This window comes from Sinocyclocheilus anshuiensis, unplaced genomic scaffold, assembly GCF_001515605.1.
Source record: "Sinocyclocheilus anshuiensis isolate Anshui unplaced genomic scaffold, SAMN03320099.WGS_v1.1 scaffold451, whole genome shotgun sequence".
Taxonomy (NCBI): Eukaryota; Metazoa; Chordata; class Actinopteri; order Cypriniformes; family Cyprinidae; genus Sinocyclocheilus; species Sinocyclocheilus anshuiensis.
The window spans coordinates 115,739-136,105 of NW_015549630.1; the positions used below are offsets into that span (position 1 = coordinate 115,739).

General features: G+C 37.9%; 2 protein-coding genes across 3 annotated transcripts in view; one reads left to right on the plus strand and one right to left on the minus strand.

Annotated features, from left to right (window-relative positions):
• ralgps1 (Ral GEF with PH domain and SH3 binding motif 1) overlaps positions 1 to 20,367 on the minus strand; it is a 112,890-nt gene that overhangs the window by 39,600 nt on the left and 52,923 nt on the right. The gene's annotated exons all lie outside the window — the stretch shown is intronic.
• angptl2b (angiopoietin-like 2b) overlaps positions 16,728 to 20,367 on the plus strand; it is a 19,504-nt gene continuing 15,864 nt past the window's right edge. Inside the window, exon 1 of one of the 2 annotated variants that reach the window (XM_016448605.1) lies at positions 16,728 to 17,370. The gene's annotated coding sequence lies outside the window, so the exon portion shown is untranslated. The remainder of the gene's footprint in view (positions 17,371 to 20,367) is intronic. The other variant, XM_016448604.1, reaches the window with a different exon arrangement.

Genomic DNA, 20,367 nt, shown 5'->3' on the forward strand with positions numbered 1-20,367 from the left:
TTTGAATTTAAGACATTTTAAATCATTTGAAAATGGATAAAAAAATAATCGTGTAAAATAATCATACTTATACTCTAGAAGACAAAGTATTTTTCACAAATAAATAAATATTTAATAAAAATATAATTAAAAAGGAAGTAAACACTGTAACCAACAGGGCACTCAGTATTCTGGGAAGTTTGTGTGCATTGGGAATCATATTTTTTCAAATAAAGCCAAGATAACACTCATTTTACATTCAGCACAGTGAAAATGACATGAATATGACAGTGGGCAAATGCATAAAGCGCAGCATAATTTGAAATCAGTCACGAGTTTGTCGATCGCGCGTCTCCAGTGAAGCTGAACTCTCCTCCTGTCCGGTGTCCGCATTCAATTCACACAGACTGACCGTCACAGAACACGCGATCATGCAGGTCACATGCACACTTCACAAGATCTCAACTAGATTCGACTAAGTCCGCAAGGTTTGTGAAATTAAATGTTCATTAGTCATTCAAAGATTTGTTTAAATTATATAAATGCGTATTTGCGGAATGCTGACGGCAAACGAGAAAGTATTATAATGTTTGCCTTTCTATTACTAATAATATTAAAGCAATCGTTATAATACTTTTTTGTATACATTTTAATTCCTTTGTTTAACAGTTCTATCTGATTATTAGATAGACTTCTATCTGTATTAGACAGAACTGAATGACAACAGCGAACAAGAGGGAGAATGTGAGCGGTGTGTGCTCACTCAGGTGCTGCCGCAGCTGTTCACGGCGCCGTCAAAATAAAAGTCCGACGCGCAGTCAAAATAAAAGTCCCTCCTCGAACACATCGGACAAACAGAAAAACTTATCGGCCGATGCCGATATTTGAAAAATGCCAGATATCGGCCGATATATATGCCTTGGCGATATATCGGTCGACCACTAGTTATCACAGGAATATATTAAATGTTAAAATATATTAAAATAGAAAACAATTATTTTAAATTGTTGCGATATTTCACAATTTAACCATTTCTACTGTTTTTTTAATACAGCCTTGGTGAGCATAGATTTCTTTTAGAGAGAGAGAAAAAAAAAACCCTTATACAACCCCAAACTTTTGAACGGTAGTGTAGTTGACTCAAAAATGAAAATTCTTTCATCATTTACTCACCCTTTAAACAACAGCTTCAACAGAAGCTATGAGGAAGCCAATTTATAATTACTGATTTTTGTGGTTTTGTATGGGATGTTTTTTTGGGTTTGTTCCAGAGGTTTGTGAATCTGTATCGCTTTCCCATGGACTTCTCCTGCAGACAGGAAATGATCTCACACTGATCTTTGGCCTGGCTGGAAATCAGAAAAACAGGCAAAGCTTAAGCTGACATATTCAAGCTGCATCATCGAAGAACAAAAGGACAACAGAGGACAATTGAAAAACCCCATGTTGCACTGTACCGTGCTTACTCACAACTACTGAAACTAAACATCTGATGCTTAAAACTGAACTAAAGATATGCCACCAAACTTCTGCAATAATTTTTTTTTTAATTAAAATGTATTCCACAAAAATCATCTTTATGTAACTGACGTGGTCCCATAATGTGGTGAAATGTGTGGTCCGTCTGTGTTGGGACAAGACACTTGCACCCCTCTACTGTGATACTGGCTTGCTGTCATCAAATAAAGAAAAAAAAATTGTCTAGAAAGACTCACAGAAATAAGTCATCCACTCAGCAGGAAAATGACATGCACCATGCTGGCTCTCATTGCACACATGCTGCTCATATTTCACAGGATCTTCTGTTCTGAGCGTGAGCATGACGGAATGGAACTCTTGTTTAACAGAAAAGTGCTTCGCTGATGACTGGCATGGACCCGACTGGCAATATGGAGGTTATTTCAACTTTAGATAATCTAATCTGAACAAAAATTATGCTTAAAGACCTCATGAAATCAAAATGTCCCAACTAAACCTCCCACCGTTTCAATAGGAAACGAAGATTGTCAAATATTCAAGGTCTAAAACAATCAGCACTTTTCGCTAAACTCCTCTAAATATCCAGAGGTGCTGATAGTTGACGTCCACACTCTAGCCTATAGAGGGTCACTGACTAAAAATCACCTACCCCTTCAGTTAACACAAGCAAACAAGACAATATCTTAAGCATGACGTTAAGCATAACGTCGCCTGCAGTGCTGCCACATCACTCTTGCTCCGTTACCGGCAACAGTGAGCATTAAAACTAGCAGACCTGAACCCAAACAGGCATTAACAGAGCACACCTTGTTCTCAGCTGTGACTTAAGGAGAAAAGCTCCTGCAGTTAGACATCAACGCAAGTCGTGATTTACTTCGGACATCAAGACCAGCCATGTCACTCACAACTTTTATAGACACTTCAAATTTAAGGACCATGTAGCACAAATGTTCCTATATTTTCCAAACCTGTTTGGAAGAAAGCTCCTTTTTTCTGTGGATCATAAAAGATTGCTTTCAATGTGAATGAAAGGCAATGGGGTCCAAAACCACACTTGCAAACATTTGTACAAATATCATTTTGTGTGTGTGTGTTGTGTGTGTGTGTTCCACAGAGTAAATTTTTGAAAAAGGCCATCTAAAATGTAGAAGAATTTGTTTTGATTTGGAGAAACAGATTGGGAGAAATGTAGCATTAAATCACTTGCTCACCAATTGATCCTATGCAGTGAATGGGTGCCGTCAGAATGAGAGTCTAAACAGCTGATAAAAACATCATAATAATCCACAAGTAATCCATACAACTCCAGTACATCAATTAATGTCTTGTGAAGTAAAATGCTGCGTGCATGTAGTAAACAATTCCATCATTAAGGCATTTTACCTTTAAACCGACGCCATGAAAAGTCCATAATCCATAATAACTTTGTTGTCGTCTCATATCAAAGTCCACCAAACTATTCAACTGTTTTGGTCTGCAATTGCTTGTTTGAAGTTATATACATCTTAATTATGGACTAATTCTTTACAAACACTGCTTTTTGTTTCACAAGATGTTAATTGGTGGACTGGAGTTGTGTGGATTACTGTGATGTTTTTATCAGCTGTTTGTATTATCACTCTGACGGCACCCATTCACAGCAGAGGATCCATTGGTAAACAAGTGATTTAATGCTACACTTCTTCAAATCTTTTCCAATGAACATTTTAAGCAAATTTTCATTTTTGGGTGAACTATTCCTTTAAGATTGCTACACTTCAAATCAGGCTTTTAATGCACTATTAAAATTAATATTCAGAAAATACCATAAATCAGATGTGCTCTTAAGCAGGCAAAATCCAGAACCACTTAAATAGTTCTCAATTTCACATTTTCTGGTTCTGTCAGGTTTGCAGCAAATGTTTGCTAATGGATCAAGCACATTCAAAGCGCATGGTTTCAATTTCAAAATGTTCCACAAAAGGTCAAAAGGAAACGATTCAATCACAAAAAGGAAAATATCTTCCGATATACTTTTGTAGTTGATGCTTCAACTCCTCCTATAAAATTAATCTGATCTGGTTGTTATTGGCAGCTGAAAGTTATTTTTACAGGAAAGGGAAACAATCTAAAGTGCTCTGGCAGTGTATCAATGGCTTGTAATGAATGAGGTTTATCTCGCACCTTCGATCTTCCTCAACAATGAAACGAGATGATTTTTAACCACAAGCACAACGTTTATGTTGAGCGACAGCCCCGAGTGACAATTCCTAGCAGATAAAATTTTTCCACATGTTCAGCTAGTTTGTTATAAAATGATGTCTTTGAGAGAATGCCTGAGGAAATATCTTTAGTCGGATAATTACTGGAAACATCTGCCTTCGCCTTTGAATCCCTCTCTGTTTATCCTGCATTATCTCAGGAGTGGTTTTGCCCTCTTATATTTGAGCTCTATGGGCTCAGCGTGTCACTGGGGACTTTAATGCAAGGCATCTGTTAAAAGCTTCACTATACTCTCCTTCCATAGATTCCTTCCTTGTGATGTATAGAGGACTGTCTTGTAATAAAAATCCATATGGAAGCTGCAAGTCATGATTTTTACATGAAGTATACATAAAAGTCCATGAATGTTAACGTTTTAAAGCTGATGTGACAAGAGCGTGCCATTATAAGTATAAAACTGACAGCTGCGAAGTGAAGACGCATCTCTATACTCCACAAAAGCGGCATGGAAGTGGAAAAACTGCAAGTAAAATAGAGATAATCAGCATTTAATGCACATTCCAGCACAGGATCCTTAATGTAAATATAACTGATGGGCCCTCAAATGGATGTCAAATGTCGAAATGTGGAAAGTTCTGATCTTCAGGGACTTCTTTGACTTCTGAATGAAATCGAGAGTCTGCTATTCCTCTCAATTGCAAATTTATGAGACTTAAGGAAGCCTGAGACGTGATGACAATTTCACAATAATGTTCACTTGGACAATTTTCTGACTCCCAGAGGCAATCACAAAGACATTATGAGGTAGACAATTTTACGGCCATACAGGACTATCAAACTGTGGAAAGTGGATGTAAGATAGATTAAAATTCATATCACTCATGTTATTTTTTTCACCAAGTGCCTGAGCAATTTTTGTGGAGTGGAGTTTGTGGGGTAGCCTGCTAAAATAACTGTAAATTGCACCAGCCACATGTGGCTCGAGGAAAAAAACACGTTAGGCACAGCAGGAACATAAAACTTAGGAAATAAGGAAAACTCCCGCATACTTTGGGAAGGAAATTAATGATGGTGAAAGAGAGACTTTGTATGGGAAACTGGAACACGCAAAACCATTTAAGCTTAACACTTCAGATGCATTTTAGAGATTTTAGAAGAATTTAAGATCAGCAATTTGTCTCCAATTACCATTGGAGAGTCAACACTAATTTATGACCTTTATAGACGACCTAAAAAAAGCCCCAAAAAAGAATGTGCCACTCAATGACTGCAGCTGTTTCCCGTACACAAACACACACCATTATCATGGCACACTAGCAAGCACACAAACCAGCCTGCTTTTCTATACACTCAATGTCAGACGGCCAGGTGTGGAATCAATAGCCTGATCTCATTTTTCAAGCAAAGCATATGTGCTCCGGCCCCCTATGAGACTATGGAAAATGACTTGGGGTAGGGCTACTGTTACATGCGTGAACGTGTCCGTGTCAAGGAAGGTCTGTGTTCAAATATTACTCACAGGTGAGGCAGACAGCTCTGAGTCAGCTCAGAATGAAGCCAGGACTAATAAAAGAAGCAGCCATGGAGACATTTAGCTGCATGTACAGAAATACCAGTCAAAATTGATCCAAAATAAACTACTAAAATCTAATTTTCACTGCATGGTCGGTTACACGTAATTGGAAGCTTACGGTGGATGAGAGAATGAAGTATGCATTGAGTGGCAAATTTGTGCAATTTCCCTCCACTTATAATTAATTAGGGCTGTCAATCACATATATCAATATTTAACAGTACATAATCTCCATTTTGTGCCATTAATGCATTCCTGTTTAAGAAAATAAAACGAAATAATAGTGCTGTGTGTAATTATTAGCTTTACTGTAAAAAAAAAATCTGTGACATTTACGGTAAAATACCGGCAGCTGTGGTTGCCAGAACCTCACCATAAAAAATATGATAGCAACATTTTAGGTTTTACATACTTAACTTAAATTCACAATAAAAAAAATGAATTAACTGATGTAATGTTAATATACCAACCTATTGAAGTACTAATATCTGTTTTGAACCATTGTAATACACTGATAACCACCAAAAACAGTTGGTGATGAGAACGTCACATGATGAATTAAAGCTCATCACAAACAGCTTTTCCACAAGCTGAGGAGGAAAATACTAAGATGCACACAGTGTCATTCACACAAATACTAAACACCATCATAGTAACACACATGATACTGAAATAATGCAATAAACATTAATTTAACAACATTAGATGTAAGAACACTAATGTACACAACTGAGAAGAAAAAACTAATAAGAAAGTTATAGTTATTTAAAACAAAACAACAAAAAAAATCAAATATGAAGTGTCATGCAGGGAATTCTGGTAGTGTTAATTTACTTTTTTCACTGTAAATTATACAATGACTTTTTCACGTCCAAAAACCGTAATTTTAACAGTATTTTACTGTAAAATGACATTAAATGTAATTACAGTTATTCACCATACATAGTATGGAAACTTACTGTTAAAAAATCAACAGGTTTTTAAAGTAGCATTTTTACAGTCCTTTTCTGTTCAAATCACGATAATTTTTTACAGTGTTCAGCATTTTGACACAAATTTCTGCAACAGCTCTGCTTGCTTGTCTCACTTGCAAAAAACAACAGATTCCTTATTTCTTAAGATGCTTCCAAAAACCTTTGAAATGCAAGTTTTTTTTTGCATAAAAACAATTAAATCAAAAAGAAAATAATTAAATTCCATCATAAAAAAGTCAGAAATACTTGTTTGTTAGGGACTGAATTATAAATGAATTGATTTATAAATAAAAATAAATTCCCTGTATCACATGTTTTTGTGTGCATGACACATAGCTTTAACCAGTTTTTTTAAATCACAAAGACCAGAATAAATTATATTATCAAATGGAATAATGTGTCAATGTGGGCAAAAAATTAAAATTAAAATTAAAATAAATACATTTACTTTGAAAGTCCAACTTCACATATATTACAATATGAAATAATTCAAGAATTATTTAAATTGTTAATTGATTTATTATTATTGTAGAATTTATTTATTTAAATTTTTCTTTTTTCTTTTCTTTTGTATTCAACATGTTATTTGGTTTGTTATTTACGGTTAAAAACCAATAAACATTCATTAAAAAATAAACTTTTTATTGATTATATAATGTCTGTGTTAGGCTAATCAAAAAGAAGGGCCAATATGATAATCTTTTCCACAATTTCACAAAAAGGTAAAGTTCATGGTCAATTTCTTGCTGTTGCTGACAACAACCCTTTTTTTCATGGTGGTGATGTCAGTTATTTCAGAGTGGAAAGGATGAGTAATCTGAGGCCTTGGGGTGAAAGGGTCACCTGAGGTCAACGCAAGCACATCCATCATCAATGGAGACAGGAGAACACTTCAGCCTTGTTCTGACTAATGTTTACCCAGCAGAATCTGTGTGGTGGCCCTGCTTAAGAGGCTGACCTGGTTTTGTATGTTCCTCACCTCTTTCATTCGTATAATGTGTGCAGAATGGCGCAAATGAAAAGTCAATGCTTTTATGGAAAAAGTTCACCCTGAACAAATGCACAGTTCCTGTCAACCTCCGCTTGACAAGACTTCAATGGAATGAATGCACTTTTTACAGCCTAAATACATGAAAGTTACTCCTACATACACATCCCCCATGATTCTTGATCCTTGCAGCTGGGATGATGTCACAGATCATTTTTTTGGTTTGGTCCACCTCCGCTATAATTAGACTTTCACCCTGCAAGCCCTTTCTATCTTCACAGACACGCACAAACCAAGACAAGATCCGTGTCAAACAATGAATTAATTATTGCTGCCCTGCAATCATCTGCAACCACCCAAACAAACACAAAGCTGTTGCTCTGAGGAACTGTCCATGACCTCAGATGCTCACTTTTTCCATGTCTGGAAAACTTGAGCACATTGGACTTCATGCATGATCACAGCAGATCAAAGATCCTTTTCTAATCTGAGGTCAAGTCAGGATTTAAATGTTTTTGTATATTTCACATTTGACTTGTTTTTCCATACACTTTTGAACTCTTACTGACAACCTTTAACAGTCAAAATAATTATATAATATGTTCCGCAGAATACATGTGAAGATATTGAGATGATACCGTTCAAAAGTTTGGGGTCGGTTTAAGACTTTTTAATGTTTTTGAAAAAAAAGTATTTTATGCTCACCAATGCTGCATTTATTTGATTAGAAATACAGTAAAAACTGAAAAATTGTGAAATATTACAATTTAAAATAACTATTTTTTTTCCAAACAGTCTTTTTTTCCACTGGATTAATTTACACAGATGAATTGTTCACCTCAAGACTAGCAATGTGCGCTATCAAGTAAATAGAGTCCATTTTGATTTCATGAGGACTTTAAGGTTTAATTCTCACTACTAACTAACTATTAACTATAACTTTTGCCTCAATAAAATCCTAATTTGCCACTTATTAATAGTTTGCAAGGTAGTTGTTAAATTTAGGCCTGGGGTAGGATTAAGAAAAAAAAAAAAACACCAGATGTGAATACTAATAAAAAAAAACAAAAAATGCCTTTAAGATGTTAAAGGTCCAAAAGTCTGTGATCACAATTTCAGGATTTTGAAAATTTTTCTTTGAAATATTAGAGAACAGAAAATGCATTCACACTTTATTTTAAGGTCTGATTCTCGCCATTAACAAACTATTAACTATGACTTTTGCTTTAATAAACTATTTCCCTGCTTATTAGTAAGGTAGCTGTTAAGTTTAAATATTGGGTCAGATTAGGGATATAGAATGGTCATGCAGAATACGTGCTTTATATGCACTAATAAACAGCCAGTATGTTAATAATAGGCATGCTATAATAAGCAACTAGTTAATAGTGAGAATTGGTGCCTATATCAAAGTGTTACCAAAAATGCCAATATAAAGAAAAAGAAAAAGAAATTCATTTCAAAGTACTTTGTTAGGTCACTGATCAATTGTTAGCAAATCAGTGACCATGTGAGCTTCTTTAGATAAAAGGTCAGATTTCCTTACTTCCACTGAAGCACACAAGATGCTCTTTGGAACACTCATATCATGCTGGATAACACGGATCATCACACACAGGCTTTTGACTTCTGAAGAAATACAAAACCTGGCATTAGCAGATAGATGACATCACACTCCTTGTGTTTGTGCCCGCTGAACAAGGTACACTGCATCAGGTATAACAAGAGGCCATATCAGCAACAAATCCTCAAGATAAACTACTATCGTTCCTGTTTCCTTTGAACTGCGTTTCTACCCGCTGACTATCTTAAGTTAACACTCTCTGTGCTTCCCAGTCACAACAGAAAAAAAGACAGATATCCCTAACTGTTCTCTTTGTGATATTAAGTGGCTCAAAGCCCAGGTGTGTACAACAGCGCCTTGTTACCAAAAACATTTAATGGACAAAAGTGGACAAAACCAAAGACAGATGAAAAGTACAGGGATGAAAATAAAGGGAAATGAAAGAAAGTGCTAGTTTTGATGGGGATGCAATGAACTGACCAATGTCAAATGCTAGACAGCTTGAAACACGTTTATTTGCATTTATGAGATGCTTATGCTTGCAAGCAGGGCAAGAACTTTCATGTTGCACATTCATGTCAAACATTTTTGATTTATAGTGACAGTCACGATCCTCTCCACAGCGATGACTCCAGCACTGAGCTATTTTGGTCTGTCTCTCTTTTTTCTCATCAATTATTTTGGAGCTTTTTCACTTTGGTCTGACTTGCAGTTAGAGCACCTCATCCACTTAAGTTATGTAAAAAGTTTTGAGCATGTCTAGCAACCCAAGCTATTTTAATATACACCTCATCAACATTTTATTTTATGCATTATTTATCTTTTTTAATCACAAGTTTGTAAGGAATCACAGTGGTTACCAAACTTTTCCTAACAAGCAACAAGCATGTTTTTTATTCCAATTATATTCTGCTTTACGTCTCACAACAATATTTTGCAAGAGGTTTTCTTTTCATTTGAAAGTTATGTTTATGTAATTATTTAGATTAGCCAAAATGATGAAAGACGCAATAAAACCCCAAAGAAAAAGCTTTTAATTTTTGTTTTGCCACATTTAAAGTGAGTGTGCAAATGTTTTGATAAATTAACCATTTGTGAATCAACGTTATTTTAATATTGAGATAATTGTCACACTACAGAAGGAGACCTCGGGGAGACAGACAGGTAAGTGTAATCTCTAAAAAGTGTAAACAGGTAAGCTGGTGACTGGGATGGTGAACTTGTGACAGTACCACCCCCTCTCGGAAGGCGCGACCCTGCGACAAAAGGAGTCCAACAGGGGAGGGAAGATGGGTGTCCTGAAGCTGTGGCAGGAAACAGAGGTAAACACGGAGGTGCTTGCAGGTTAGGACACCTCCAGGGCGGCGCCGGCAACTCAGGGAGGCACCGGCCGATCAGGAGTTCATGGTGGCGTCGGCCATTCGGTAGGCCATGGGGCGAGCTTTGGAGGGCGCTCTGGAGGGGACGACCACCAGAGTACAGGAGTCGAGGTTAGGGATTTGAATTTCATGGAACGAATGGCTTTCTTGGCCGAGACTGGGGAAGTACTCTCCAAAGCAGAAGGAACGGCTCTACTGGCCGTGACAGGGGAAATTGACAGAACGGCACTCCTGGCCGTGACTGGGGAATTTTCTTTCCATTGAAGGAGGAATGGCTCTCCAGGCCGGGACGGGGAAACTTCCTTTGATTAAAAAAGGAATGGCACTCCTGGCCGTGATGAGGGGACTTAATCCAACTGAAGAAGGAACGGCTCTCCTGGCCATGACGAGGGGACTTAATCCGAGTGAAGAAGGAACGGCACTCCTAGCCGTGACGAGGGAACTGGATCCAACAGAAGATAGAACGGCACTCCTGGCCGTGATAGGGTAGCTGATTCTTACAGCAAGGGAAACGGCTCCCCTGGCCGTGGCAAAGCCATTTAATCCGACTGAAGGGGGAACGGCACTCCTGGCTGTGACGAGGGGACTTAATCCGACTGAAGAAGGAACAGCACTCCTGGCCGTGATAGGGTAGCTGATTCTTACAGCGTTGGGAACGGCTCTCCTGGCCATGGCAAAGACATTTAATCCGACTGAAGAGGGAACGGCACTCCTGGCCGTGTGTCTAGGACTTAGATCATTGGCAGGAGCCTTTAATGGACTCTGGTCAAAGGCTGGGGCCTGTACTGGATTCTGGTTGAAGGCTGGAGGCTGCTTTGGACACCTGTTGGCACTTGACTCTGGTCAGGGGGTGAAGCCGACATTAGACCTTGCTCCGAGTCTGAGGCCGACACTGAACTCTGGTCGAGGGCTGGAGAATGCTCTGGACTCTGGTTAGGGGCATGAGCCTTTACTGGGAACTCTGGTCAGGCACAGATACCCTCTTTGGGCCAAACTCGGGGACAGAAGCCCTCTTTGGGCTAAACTCGGGAACAGAAACCCTCTCTGGGCTAGACTCTGGGACTGGAGCCCTCTCAGGGCTAGACTCGGGGACTGGAGCCCTCTCTGGGCGAAACTCGGGAACAGGGGCCCTCTCTGGGCTAAACTCGGGAACAGGAGCTCTCTCTGAGCTAAACTCCGGAACGCAAGCCTTCTCTCGACTCGGGTCAGGGGCTAGAGCCATCTCTCAACTCGGGTCAGGGGCTAGAGCTGATCTGGAGCTGTGCTCTGAGACGGGTGTATGGTCTGGATTGGGTTCTCATACGGGCTTTTGGACTGAAGGTAAACTTGGAGTTAACTCACTGGTACGAGTGGGCTCTTTACTGAATTCTGGGGTTGGAACGGACTCTGAATTTGTTTGGACTGTAGTGGATTCTGGACTGAACTTGATGAAATGAGCGGACTCAGGGGATGGAGCCGACACTGGAGCGGACTCATTTCTGGATTCTGGAACTGGAACGAACTCACGGGCTAGACTGGACACTGAGAAAGGCTCTGGGATGGCGGCCATTTTGAATACAGACGCTGTACTGGTGGCCTTAACAGGTAATGCTTCCGGAACAGCTGCCATAATGTGTGATATCTGGCGATCAGAGGTCATGACTGAAGTTCAGCGAACCTAATGGTTGATGACTCCGGATCGGCGGCCATAATGGGTGAGGACTGGTGGTTAGCGGCCCTGATAGGTGATGACTGAAGATCGGCGGCCATGACGGGTAATGACTGAAGGTCAGCGGCCCTGTTGCATGCAGACCCGGGACTGGCGGCCATGACAGGTGCTGATATTACCGGAAGGCGGAGCGGTTTTTGGGGAGTAAACCGGCTTCGTAGAAGGGCATATAGAACATATTGTTCCAACGTGCAATTGGTCGTTTTCCAGGGCATCAGCGATTAAAATGGTTTGTCAAACCTATGTCAAAGAATGTCATCAGCTCCTCATCCTTCAAATTAGCTGCAGAGGCCAGCTTCAATAATTCCTGGGCATATTCCACTAGAGGTCGGCCATGTTGAGAAAGAGAGTATAGCTGGTCCGATAGGAGGAGGAGGGTATTCATGTTGTAAATCCGATCTTATGGTCTGGTGTTCTGTCACACTACAGAAGGAGACCTCAGGGAGACAGACAGGTAAGTGTAATCTCTTTATTTACAGCTTGGTGCGGAGGGGAGAGATTCAGAGCAAACTGATGATTAACTCAAGAGTCTTTGAGAATGACTGGACTTAGCTCAGGTTGATAACCGATCCTTGTATCTCTTTACAGGTCTGACGGATGATGCAGACGGCAAAGACAGGCGGGTAACAAGTGAGAGTCTGGTAAGGAGTAACAACGTTTATTTTCCTCTTTGCAGGCTGGCAGGCTGAAGACGAGATGTCAGGACGTGAGAATGCAGGTGAGTAGGAAGGAATCAGGTATGGGTAAACCTTGACGAGACCAGACAATGAGGGTGTGAAAAGTATGGAAGCATATAGGTAGCGAAATTCAATTTAAAATGCAATATGCAAAATGGCAATGCAATATTCAAAATGGCAACGCAATATTCAAAATGGCATTGTATTTCTGTATTTAAATTTACATTTGCCATTACCCATACGTGCAAAGTTTGGTGCAAAAGTAAAATGAAAATTAAATTATATAATTTACATTTGCCATTTCCAACAGTAGTCTTAATATGTAAATTGCATGCAAATTTGAATGCTTTATAAGTTGCGAAATGAAAATGAAAATGTATAACACAAATTGATTTGATATGTGTAACATGTCCAAGCAGAAATGGTAGCATAATGATCATTTAAATGCTATTTGTCCTAAATGCATTTAGACTAACAGTTAGAACACTTAGGATTGCATTTTCATCATGACGCCGTGGGATATTTGTAGCAAAATTCAATTTGAAAATGCATTCCGAGCTGACCACGCCCACCCTCCGTCAATCATTGCTTCAGACTGAGCTGGTGATGGTGAACTTGTGACAATAATATTATAGGTTTTATTCATGTTTTGAATTAGTTTTTATTTTGCATTTTCTGTTTTTATTTTAATTTGAGTGAAATTTATAGTAATTTTAGTATTTTTATATGTCTATATAGTTTTTATATTATTACTATATAGTTATTATTATTATTATTACTATATAGTTTATTATATTTTTATTACAGTTCAAGTTTATTTTAGTACAAGTTAAATTAGCATGAGAAATATTGTCTTGGCAGTTATTTGAAATAAAACTTAAGACAATACTCTTCTAAATCAGTAGCAGCGATATTAAAGTGAACTAAAACTAAAGCCATGAAGTATATGCATATATATATATATATTTAAATATAAATAACTTGATGTACTAAAAGTTCTAAAACTAAAACTGAAAAAAAAAACTATATAGACATTAAAAACTAATAAAAAGTTCTTAGCAATTTATTTATGACCAAATTATCTGACAAAATTATTTATTATTTATTTATTTAAAATTACAAAATGTATACCTAATGAAGCATACTTGCAGCTTAAACTAAGAGTGAGCAACCTCTGAGAAACAATTAATTAGTTAACATGGAAGGCTATGAGCTAATGCTCAGAAATATTGCATCTATGTATCAATTAAACACATCTGTTAGGGAAATTATGCCATTTACATCATGGGATGATTTGCAGTGGGTGGACATGAATTTGAGCCCGATTACAACCCCATATATTGCTTTCACCTGTCTGCCACATCATTATCTCTCCACTGGAACCACTGTGTTCAGCAACAGATGCTAGTCTGATGTTTTCTTTCTGAAGTGAGACACAGTCTGGGAGCTATTCATTTGAGATCACTTTGTCTTTTCCTTTCCTCACCTGAAGGGAAATCACTAACAATCTAGCATCTTTGCTAGGCACATGTGTTCTTCGGCAGAAATCTAATGAGAATCTCTCACTTGATTTTCCTTTCAAATTTTGCCTTTGAAAAGCACTGATTAGTCACATAGAAAGAATATTTTACTTTCAATGCTGCCTGTGTTTTGGATTAGCAATGGAAAGAGAAGCAACCCACAGTTACACACTGGTTTTGGATGAATTCCAAGCACACAGTCCTCAGCAAAGAATCTGACACAGTTAACTGAGTCTATGACACAGATTAGAGAGCTCGATACAAACCACAGTGCTGACTGGCATTGTGAATAAGACAAAACGAACGCAAAAACCCCCAACACATAGTGCAGTTTTTCCCACCACTAGCATGTGGAAAACTGATGTTCACATCTAATAACACTTCTGATCAAAGATCACTTTCAAGAGGTTACCTTATAAAGTCTTTTGGTCTTACACCACTTCATGTGTCTCTGATATAAATAAATGCTGCCATAGTAACTGTGGATTTCTGAACGTCTAACTAAAATATTTAGCAGCTGCTCGTTACATTCATTATCTCAGATATCACGTTTGGTGTACTAAGAGATAAACTGAAAGAACGAATGATAGAACGATAGATAGACAGAGAGACAGAATGAATGAAGGAATGAATGAATGAATGAACGAATGAACAAACAATTGACAGAACAAATGATACAACAAGCGAGCGACAGACAGACAGACAGACAGACAGACAGACAGAGAGACAGATAGATAGAAAGATAGATACAATGAACAGATGAACAATAGATAGACCTGAATGATAGAACGATAGATAGATAGATAAAATGAACAGATGAACAATAGATAGACCTGAATGATAGAATGATAGAACGATAGATAGATAGAATATGTTTTGATACAATATATAAAATATGGATAGAATGTTTCAATTCTCCCTTTTCAATCAAAACTTTACTGCTTCTTCATGGCAAATCACATCAGGAAAAAGAAGGAGTTTATTTCCAAGACTTTTGGGATATCAGGCATAACGTTTCGATTCTCTGAGCTGCGTTCCAGAAGAACGTTTCTGCCAAGCAAAGCAAGACTCTGTACCTAGCAACAACAAAACCGCTTCAGAGTACTGATAAAATCCAAGGAATAATTTATGGATGACTTTACCCTTTTGTCAGCATTTTCCAATGTCTTTCTTCTTCATATGGTTTAAAATGCAGTTAAGCCACTGAAAATACATTATTTCCACATATATAATTTTTTAATGTCTTAGCTACACTACATACCAGATATCTGGACTATGCTTTCAGCATTTGCTTACATTGACATTACAGTAGGACAATTTACATAACTGATTTTTATTCTAAAAAATGAATCCAATAAAGAGTGGTGGATTGTTCGAGAACATTTGTCTTTTGGTTCAGAATTCCGAGATGTTTCTCAAGTTTCATTGCTAACCCTTTTTATACTTCCCCTGCTGAAAAGAGGATGAAAGTCTGTTCACAGTCTAAAGTTAATGGATCTTGATTGATCAGAGACAGATGATAATGGGATACACAGTCAGTCAGTGTGGATTACAACTCCCCAAAGATCTCAGCTATTCTTTCTGATGAAGTAAAACCAGGTGAGCTTTGACCTTATAAGAATCACAGTTTCTATTCAACATCTGCTCTAAGAACACCTTGTGAGTCGTACAGAGAGTGAACGTTCCATAGAGAAACATACCACATCAGACAGCTTGTAAATACCCTCAAACTGATTTCCTGTTTGGGAAAAAAAAAATGAACAGGACCACCACAGCATGCTAGAGCTTTTATTATAGTCTATAGACCACTGTGGAGAAATGCTTATAAATGCATGGAAATGCGAAATTAATAATCTTGGGTGTAGAATGGTTTGACTCTTTTGAACATTTAACAGTTTTTAAATCACTAAATCTTAATTTAATTAATTAAAAAAATTATTTGTAAAGGTTTTGAAATACATTTCAGGTAACAGGTCCACCAGGTCAAACCACAGTAAACGAAGTCAAAATATGTTCACATATTCAAAACCACAACCCACTGGCCCCTGAAAACGAAACAGGATGTTACCAATAAAACAAAACAAATCCAGACCTACTCCACAACAACAACTATGAAACTGTGGTAGTGCAACGAAATAAACAAGCTGTTGTCAGTATAAATAACTGCATCACCAAACTCCTGCACATAAAAAGTAGCTTTGTGATTTATTTCCAGCAATAACAGAGATGCACAGGTCAATCACTGTTATCATTACTTTTTATAAACCAACTCCAACGTAAAACCAAGAAAGAAGTTCATTATCTCAATTAAAAGCCAAAAAAAGACAGAATTACCATGCTCCCTTTCTCTTTTCCTCTCATTTTGATCTTTCTACCCCTCATTCTAGCCAGTTTCCTAACCCTATATCCATGCCCAATTAGGACCTGATTGCTGTGGCATCACTGAACTCCAGACAACAGTTGCAGCTGGTAGCCGACCGGCCGGAAATAGACACCGAAAGGGAGAACTGAATAGCAGGGGTTGTGAATATGGGTGGGGGATTAGAAGCTCATGCTTTCAGATCCCTTTGTGCCAAGGGGAGGAGAGAGTGGAGAGGGGGTGGACCAACCCCAAATCCACTGCCTGTTGTAAAGAAGAGAGGGAGAGAGAGAGAGAGAGAGAGAGAGAGAGAGAGAGAGAGAGAGAGAAACAGAAAAAGTTAGTGCAACAGAGGTTATGGACTTAGTCCAGTAAGAGTGACAGGGAACACACAAACTCTTCAGAGGGCTGGGAAGAACATGCTGGTGGACGTTCATTGCCTTCAAAACCCAGAGGAACCTAAAGCACTTAACATACATAGCTGCTGATCTTCTGAGGTCTTCAAAGCCCTCTTTAACATCTCCTTAAAATACCTGACCGTGAACATTTTAAAAGACTCCCAAGGACTTGCTATCTTGAAAGTCACGCTTTGATTGAATTTGAACGACTTTTCAGTTTGTTTAATATGTATTTACCATTTCACTCCTATCTCCCTAAGAAGAAGGCTTGAAGTGGTTCTTGTCAGAGTTCTTGAGAGAGGATTCGCAGGCTTTGCGTTGCCACACAGACAGAGGTGTTTAATTGAGGGCTTTAAGACTGAAGACCTTTCCACCGACACCGAGGACATACTAACAAAGAGAGACAGTGGGGGATTACGACAGACCCGAGAGAGAGGGAAACCCCACAGAGCAATTTCTGCAAGTTGTGATGACTATTTCCACAGAGGCACTTCATACGGTTTCTCCAGGACATTGACGGATTTCAAGAGGGTGCTGTGCAGTAGACTGGAATCATCTGGTAAGGCTAAGGTGAGCCCTGAGGCTCCGCTCGCTCTCTAAACATGTGTAATTGCATCCGGCTCACCACAATGCATGTGCTAATCTTGGAATGAATTTTTAAACACCTGTTTGCGCTCAGCCGAGTTGCCTTTTTGTAACATGCTGAGATCGGGGGTTGTTCTGTGTGCTTGGGTAATCGTTTTTAAGCTTCAACCTCCCACTCCGCTGCTGTCATGGTTGTATGGATAACATCTGTCGCCTCGGGTGACATTTCGTTCTGATGGTTTAAGTGATGAGATGATCTTTGCTGGGCTTGTTGAGGACAATGGAAGTTTGTTGAGGACAATGGAAGTAAAAGATTTGGAGACGGGGTGTTTTCGCGGCAACGGGCAGTTAATTGGTAATAAACACACAATGGTTGTTATCAATGAGGGTCCCAGACGCAATCGGAGACAACAAAGCAGCCACGCGAATAATGACGTCTGCGGGCATTCAGATCAAAAGAGTCGTTCCCCGTGTGCTCTAAGAGAGTCTAGACAGGTTTACGAATACGCTGAGGTGTGAATGATGGAAAAATACATAAAAAAAGTAGTTTAAAACAGCATGAAAATAGTTTTTTTTTTCAGTTTTATGATTGAATTTTTCGTTTTAGAATTTGAGAAAGTAAAAGAAGAGGGATGCAAGACAGGGATGGAGGGAGGTAAAGTAAGCTACACATCCCAATCCCAGAGCGAAATGATTTGCTGGGACAGGATGCTAGAGAGTTGACTGTTGATGTGACTTTTTGTTTCATTCCCCAGGAAGCTTTTTTCCATTTGTTGTAATCGGAACGGAGACCGACTTCTGAATCGGGCTTTATTCAGCTCCGGTTCTGTTTGAATAAGAGAGAGCTTATGGGTGAATATGTTTTCAAAATCTGACTAGTCTTTAGTTTTCGCTTTTTTGACGGGCATGCCATGGCAACAAAATACACAAAGCTCATAATTACAACTTTATACAAAGAACTCAGGATTGTTTATACAATGGTCTAGGGTTTTCAACTAGGGGTCCTTGAAGGTATTCCAGGGGTTCGCAGAGAGGATAACATATGTAGAATTTGCTTGTATTCTCTGATTATTAACTACTTATATTTTTAAATTATAATATATTAATGAAAGCTATCATAGAGTCTTACCTAAACAAATCTATCTTTCTCATACTGGGGGTCCGTCTGGGTGCAGGGTCTGTCTAGCAGGCTGATCTCATTACTATCTGCAGGTATTCGTACATAAAGTTTGCAAATATATTTAAGTATGTTTAGATATGCGGAATGGTACAATGTGGATGTATTTATGGTACCTAAAATGTAGAAGTATTAACATATGCACAACTTTAGAAAGTTTCAAATGTTTATATTTCTGTTATTTGTATTATTACACTTAATTTCTTTATTAAATCGCATGTAACAAATACAATAAAATCAATGTATTAATTGCAGGAATTCAATATTCAATTAATCTTAAAGGATTTGCAAATATTTACACATGCCTAAAATTTTTCTGTATATAAAATGCTTATTTTAGATGCTCGCAGTACATTATGAATATACTGTATACTGTTCAAACTTAAAAAAAAAAAAAAACATTTATTATGCTTTATTGTTTTTTTGATTAACTAAATGCAGCCTGGGTGAGCATAAGAAACTTCAAATAAATAAATAAATGAATGAATTAAAAATATAAACATAAATAAATAAATAATCTGCAATTTCTCATGAGATCACAAAAACTAGTTAAAAATACCTAAAAGCTGATAAAACGTTCTAGTAAATCACAACTCAAATTTAGGTCTGTTTCTCACACAAATCCTTCAGATAACTTGGAAGATAACTTCTAGGGCATTTTAGGCTAGCTTGAAAGTTTAAGTCACTAAATACTTTTATGGGAAAGGGCAACTTAAACATTCTGCTAAGTACACAATAGCATCATTTTTGGGTGAACTATTCCTTTAAAACAGAACGTGACACTGTGGGACATCATTACACTAATGATGCACAAGCAGGTCCATTGTTAAACATGTGAAAGGCCTGCGTTTAGTCTCATTACTCTGTGTGCTCCGCTAACCTACATATAACTCTGCAGTCAGAGATAATTTGTAGGGGCACACAGGCACAAGTGTGAGGTGAGGACTTCATCAGCCTTCACCAGCCTCTGCGTGTGTGTGTGTGTGTGTGAGTGTATATGGCAGCTTGGCTCACCCTAATGAGGAGGGGCGGAATTCAAGGAATGCCACGCTAAGGTTGAAATGAGAAGGGCAGGCGAAAAAACAAGGGAATGATGGAGCGAGAGGGAAAGACTCAAAGAAGGCATCAAGCAGCTGTGTTCCCTCAGCCCCTAATCAATGACTAAAACACTGTGATTGTGCCACAGTCAGACCTAATAGGAGTAATGACAGCTGATGTAAATGACTGCACACTGCACTAATGCTATGGGTTTAGATCAGAATTTAAGAGTGGGCTCTCTTTTAATTCATGAGTTGGAATTAGAAATGAATTGGCCACAACACACAACATGTTGAATTTGAATGACAGGAAAAGCAACTTACTGCATGTGAAAATCTTTGAAATTTAGAGAAATTGTAGTTTATTAGTTAGTTGATATATGAAGCAATCTATTAATAATTCAACAAATTATTATTTTAATCAGGTAATCAAGTAGATAATTTAAAACGTATTCCTATTTATTTCTTGATGAATACATTTGATCCTGAACTCATGATACATATTCATCTAAAATAAGTTCAATATTGAAATGAACATTTTTTTTTCTTTCATGGAAAAAAAATGCTGTTCTTTTGAAATAATCTTTTGAAGAATCCTGTTTCCATAAAAATATTATGAGACACAACTGTTCAACATTAATAATAATCAGAAATGTTTCTTGAGCACCAAATCAGCACAGATTACATTCAAGTTCAACTTTGTCAAAATAATCTTTTTTCATTAAAAAAAAAAAAAAAGAAAAAAAAAAAAAAAGGGTTTGCATAAAA